The following is a 6,231-nucleotide window of genomic DNA, read 5'->3' as shown; positions in this document are numbered from 1 at the left end:
AAGCCGGGGGCGGCCCCTCCCGCTGAGGTGATGGCCAATGGGGATCCGGCTGGGCACAGTCCGCCCGTGCGCTCCAGCGCGCGGTTTACCGCCCCCTCTGGCTGGGCTCAGATCGCGGTCGCCCAGAGCTTGGGGCTCAACTAGGATGGCCACGTCTGATCCCTCGGCCCTAAGCGAGGAAGCGCAAAGGTTGGCCTTCAGTTCTGGGGATGGGAATGGAAAATAAAACACTCCTGGAGTCAGACTAATGACAGGCGGGCCGTGAAGAGGGGGAGGGGATGGAGCGGAAAACGCCGAGTTGGAATCGTAGAATTAAAAAGAGGGCAGAATGGGGAAGCCGAGGCTGCGGAGCTGGGCTTGCTGGAGAGGATCATTTGCATGCGGCGCGCAGGGCACTGAGTCACCGCCGTGAACGCGTCCTCGCACGCTCCTGGAGACTGCTCGGGAGAAAGCGGAGCAAGGTCAGCCGGGCAGCCCTTCAAGGACGGCGCGCGCGACTCCTGCATGCTAATGGCCTGTGGGGCTGCCCGCCCGCGCCCCCGGCGTCCGACAGGGCAGAAATTCAGGGGCAGCCCGCTTCTGCTGCAGGCCTCTTCCTCCTCCCCAACTTCAGTTCCTAGGGTTCGTCAAAGACCCTGTTGTCACCAAGACACTGTCTTATCCTTAACCACGGGTAAACCTAAGGTCAGGCGACCGGACGCCTTCGGAGGCCACGGTCCCCAAAAGCTTTGTAAGCCACTATGTCCGGAAGCACGGAATGCTTCAAAGTATAAGCAGGGGGGGAAATAATCACAGAAATAAAATGTGAACTTCCTACCTCTGCAGAAATCCTTACCTCGAAAAGTGTACCCCCAGCCATGCTCCTGACCCAGCACGCCAGGCGACCGCGCTGCTATCTGAACACCGCAGTCCCTGGTCACGTGCCGGCCGCGTTCACCACCAATCCCAGTCAGGATGATTCTAGGGAGCCCCTTTGGTGGACCCACAGACACCGGGAGATTCTGGAGTCAGGCCGGGAATTCTACTTGGAACTTGAATAAAACCCAAATCTCAGAGAGAAAAAGAACTTTGGTGGGAAGTACTCAGACTCCCACACCCCTGGTCGTGACATTTAGTAGTTTTCTTTTTGAGCTGGAAAGACCCAGGAATACACGGTAAATCCTCATGAACTCTTATAGGGTTCCACCAGTAATTTGGAATTTGTGTAAATTTACAAGGTGGAAGTGGACCCTGTGCTGTCTAGGAAGAGTTCAGGTATTTATCCAGGAGGTCACAGGTAGGCTTTTTAGTCAATTAAAGGAACAACCCAGACATGTGGAGGGCCCATCATTAGAGTAATTCCTGCCTCTTCTCACATATATTAATGAATTTTCATCTCCCAACCTCTGGCTAACTCATTTTACAGCTGAATGGACCAAAGCACTAGCTGACCAAAGCAACTTACCTTGGGAGAAGTCCCTGGGCTCTCAGATGGTACCTTTTCTCCCACACATGCAGGCGGGGACATACTTAATTATGGGAGTATCTGTTCAGTTGTCCCTGATCCCAACACAACCTTAATTGTCCATTCTTGTTTTCTTCAATTTTTTGAACCCTGTCACTGGACCACACACATGTCACCTGCACACAGAATCCAAGTTGGCAGAGTACTAATTTTCACCTGGTTGGTGCTCAGGTGTAGAGTTAGTAAAGTTCTGTCTTACTTATTCAGGACAATTTTTGAAACCTCATTTCTTTTCTGGTCCTGCGTATCCTCCACTGCCATCAGGTACCCATTCTGAGACTTGTCTTTGGATGCATGCTTCTTTAGAAAAACAAATCTGTTTAAAAATAATAAATGCAAATTATCCTCAGAATGTTTAAGTTGCAGTATAATACATTTACCAAAAAAAAAAAAAAAAAAACAAGTACATGTAAACCTAGGTGACCAGCACACAGATCAAGAAACAAAAGCATTGTCAGCCCTCAGTAGACCAGAGAATTATGAAAAAGTCAAAGAAATAACAAGAGAGAGATGAGAGCCCTGCTCTGTTCTTTGAATGGCTATTTGAGTTCCTCAGAAAGTTTACTAATTTTGATCTAGCTCTGTGGAAGGACAAATTTTGCTGGAGTCTTATTTTATTAGCCATTCAGCCTCAGATATCTGCAGAAAGCTCTAAAATCAAACGGGTCCTCGAATGTTCTCTAATCATCTTGATTCATAGAAGAGACTATGAAGATCCAGAGAGAATGGCAACAGGGTAGAGAACAAGTTTAATTAATTGTTGTTGCTACAGGTAACACCCTGGTACCTCAGGATCACCAGAGAGGCAGATATAATCCAAAAGGGGAAAACTGTCTCAGTTGCAGAGAATACGGGGAATGGAGAAAGGACTGCCCAAGCAGAGGCCACTTTTCCTGAGCTTTGTCCCCTATGCAAAGGGAGAAACCACTGGAGGAGAGAATGGCCCTACCTCCAAAGGGAGGCTGGGACATCTGGTTCCCATGATGACTGCTTTCAAGGATGGGACGTGCCCGAGGTCTCACATAGCCCCCATTAACAAATTGGAGATCCCTTGTGAAGATCCTAAGGTGACTTTTTTTTTTTAAGAGAGAGAGAATTTTTTAATATTTATTTTTTAGTTTTCGGCGGACACAACATCTTTGTATGTGGTGCTGAGGATCAAACCCGGGCCGCATGCATGCCAAGCGAGCGCGCTACCACTTGAGCCACATCCCCAGCCCCCTAAGGTGACTTTTTGTGGGGGAGGTGTACTAGGGATTCAACTCAGTGGCACTTGACCACTGAGCCACATCCCCAGCCCTATTTTGTATTTTTTATTTAGAGACCGGGTTTCACTGAGTTGCTTTAGCACCTAGCTTTTGCTGAGGCTGACTTTGAACTCAAGATCCTCCTGCTTCCACCTCCAGAGCCACTGGGACACCCCGCACCTGGCTCAGGTGACTCTTGATATGGCAGATAAAAATATCAATTTCTGATTGGATACAGTTTCATTTTCTGCCTTCCTCAAGCCTTCCAAACCCCTTTCTTATCAAACCTGTGTTGTAAATGGTGTTGATGGCACCCCTAAAGTCAAAAGGTTTATAGGACCTTTGACTTGCAGATTTGGAGAACTAATTATCACTCAAACCTTCTTGTTCCTTCCAGAATGCCTCTCTGGATGCAACTCTTCATTTAACAACAGGACATTCACCCATCTTCCTGGAACCATTGACAACAGGACATCAAGTGAGAGGCTCAGAGGATGCTTGAGGATGTTTTAACTCAAATAGATTCTTAGGTTTGCGACACCAAGATATCAGGAAGGACAAAATGCCTAGCCAGTCTTTATTTTCCTAAAAACAAATAAACAAACAAAAAACCCCCAAATGATAGTATCCTATCAATCCTGCAGACCCCCAAGGGCTTTAAACCCCCATCTCTAACAGTCTGCATTCACCAATGATCATTAAAGGCCTAAATTGCCTTCCTGAAAATATCATCCTATCTCTGTTAAGCAAAGGAACCCTTCACTATCTCCTGAAGATGAGACGCAGACATCTGTGCTTGAACACAGACATCTGTGCTTACCTAGCGGCATGTTCTTCATAACACAAATACAGAGCTATCTAGGGTCACATGAATTTTGCACTGCACAGATTGCAAGAGATGACCAGAACATGGGACATGAGATAAATTGTCACTCCAGCAGATAAGATGCAAATTTTCACTAGTGACCCCTGAGGCACCAACTCCTCTACATTACACAGGTCAGGAGAAAGAGAGTTAATTCAAGGTCTAATTATAGCTAGGGTAATAACCTTAATTGGATAACTTATTGGATGGGTAGAAGGAATAATTTGCAATGCAGTGACCACTCAAAACATTTCCGCAACCACAGGGGACATTGCTATAGAAACTTGACAAGAGTTTAAATGACTAGCTAAAATATTTAGACTTACTAGCCCAATTGGTGATTGAAAATAGGCTGGTTCTAGGTGATTTATTGGCTTGGGAAGGTGGAGTTTGTACTCTGGCAAACACCTACTGCTGATTTTATGTCACTGTGTCTGGAAAAATAAATACTAGTGCTGATCAAGTTTTGCAAAAAGCTATTGGCTTTAAAGCTGTTCACCCAGATAACACTAGGGATGTATGGGAAACTTTAAGCTTACCTGCCTAAACTCACTTGTCTGTTACCACTGTTTGGATCTTTGGTTGCTATAACTCTACTCCTATTGCTTGATCCTTGCCTTCTTAATCTCCTGGTAAAATTTATATCTTCCAGATTGCAACAATTCCATGTTAAAATGATGGCAATGTTAAAGAATTCCAATCTGTCCTAACAATGGAGAGTGATCTCTTTGTGTCACCATTAGATCAGGCAGGCAGAGACTTTATTTATTTATTTATTTTAAAGAGAGAGAGAGAGAATTTTATTTATTTTTTAGTTTTTCGGCGGACACAACATCTTTTTTTGTATGTGGTGCTGAGGATCGAACCTGGGCGGCACACATGCCAGGCGAGCGCGCTACCACTTGAGCCACATCCCCAGCCCCAGGCAGAGACTTTAGATCCCAGAATAGCTAGGGACAATGCCCCATTCTAGCTTGAATCCACTATGGAAGATGGGTCATTCCCCTTCTGGAACCCCTTAAGAACAAGGATCTAAGTCTCTGGGAGTGGGGAAGAGGTTTAAGAATACAGAGAGAACACTAGGTCTCAAAAGAGAAATGCCCATCATATCTTGGAATGAAGAACAAACAACTCATGAGCAATGTCCCCACCCCTGTCATTGCCTGCAGCTTGCCAATTGGCTGATGAAAAAGCAACAAAACTGCAAGATGATCACAAGGCACCTAGAGGAATCACTCCCTTAGGGCATATTCACATTAAACTTTGGTGACCAAGAAATGACAAGTATCCTCATTGGCTACTTTCAATTCTCCTGCCTCAGCTTCCAGAGTCGCTAGGATTGCAGGCATGGACCAAGGTGCAAGGTCATATTACTTATTCTTTTGTGTATGACTTCTTTGGCTCATTGTTCATTATGTGTGGTTGGAAAACTTCTAAGATGACCCCCATCTTCTCACTCCCTCTTATATATACATCTTCACCCAGTCATTCAATTGAATGTCAATCTAGGTCCTGCTGTGCAGGGAGTTTGCAGATGTAATTTGGCCTAAATCTGTTGGCATTCAGATTAGGAGATAGTCCTCAAGGACTGGATCACATGAACCCTTGATAGGAACTAGGCTCCTATGGATGGAAGAGAAGTGAAGCATGAGAGGGATTGACAGAGGGAGTAGGGAGTCCACAAGTCTTGATTTTGAAGATGGAGGAGTTTGCTTGGCAAAGGATACAGATGGCCTTGTGGAGCTTTGATTGGCTCCTGATTGACAGCCAGCAAGGAAATGGAGGATCCCAGTCCTACCAACAACCTGAATTCTACCAGCAGTTCTACCAACAACCTGAATGAGCTCTGAGCTCATTCCTCCTGAGCTCCAGCCTCCCATTACTTGATTCGAGCCTTTGAGACTCCTCATCATAGACCCTAGCTGCACTGCACCCAGATTGGAGAACCCCACACCTGGGACCTCAGAAACATGTGCTATTCAGGACCCTAAATTCATGATCATTGTTTCACAGCAATAGAAAACCAGTATCTTAGCCAGGCACGGTGGCGCACACCTGTAATCCCAACAGCTTGGGAAGCAGAGGCAGGAGCATCATGAGTTCCAAGCCAGCCTCGACACTGAGAGGCCCTAAAGCAACTTAGAGAGACCCTGTCTCAAAATTTTAAAAAAAGTACTGGGGATATGATTCAGTGGTTAAGTGTCCCTGGGTTCAATCCCAGTACCAAAATAAATAAATAAATAAATAGACAACTAATACCTTGTATGAAGTGAGAATTTGCTTGATTGTATTGCTGTATAACATGCCCTGTAGCACAAACTACTTATCCTTCTACTGATGATGGATACCTGGATAGCTGCCACCAGGAACCTTCCAGTGCATGTCTATCTGCTGGGCATCTGTATCAGGAAGTGAAATTGATGGGTCAGAGAGCATACTTATTTTAAGCTTTACTGACTACTGCCTAATGGTTTTCCAAAGGACAATTTTATTTATTTATTTATTTATTTATTTATTTATTTATTTATTTATATTTGGTGCTGGGGACTGAGCTCAGGGCCACTCAGCCACTGAGCCACATACCCAGCCCTATTTTGTATTTTATTTAGAGACAG

The sequence above is a fragment of the Marmota marmota genome, unplaced genomic scaffold (genome assembly GCF_001458135.2).
Source record: "Marmota marmota marmota unplaced genomic scaffold, marMar, whole genome shotgun sequence".
NCBI classification, from domain to species: Eukaryota; Metazoa; Chordata; class Mammalia; order Rodentia; family Sciuridae; genus Marmota; species Marmota marmota.
The sequence above is the reverse complement of the archived record's forward strand: the minus strand, read 5'-3'. Positions refer to the sequence as shown.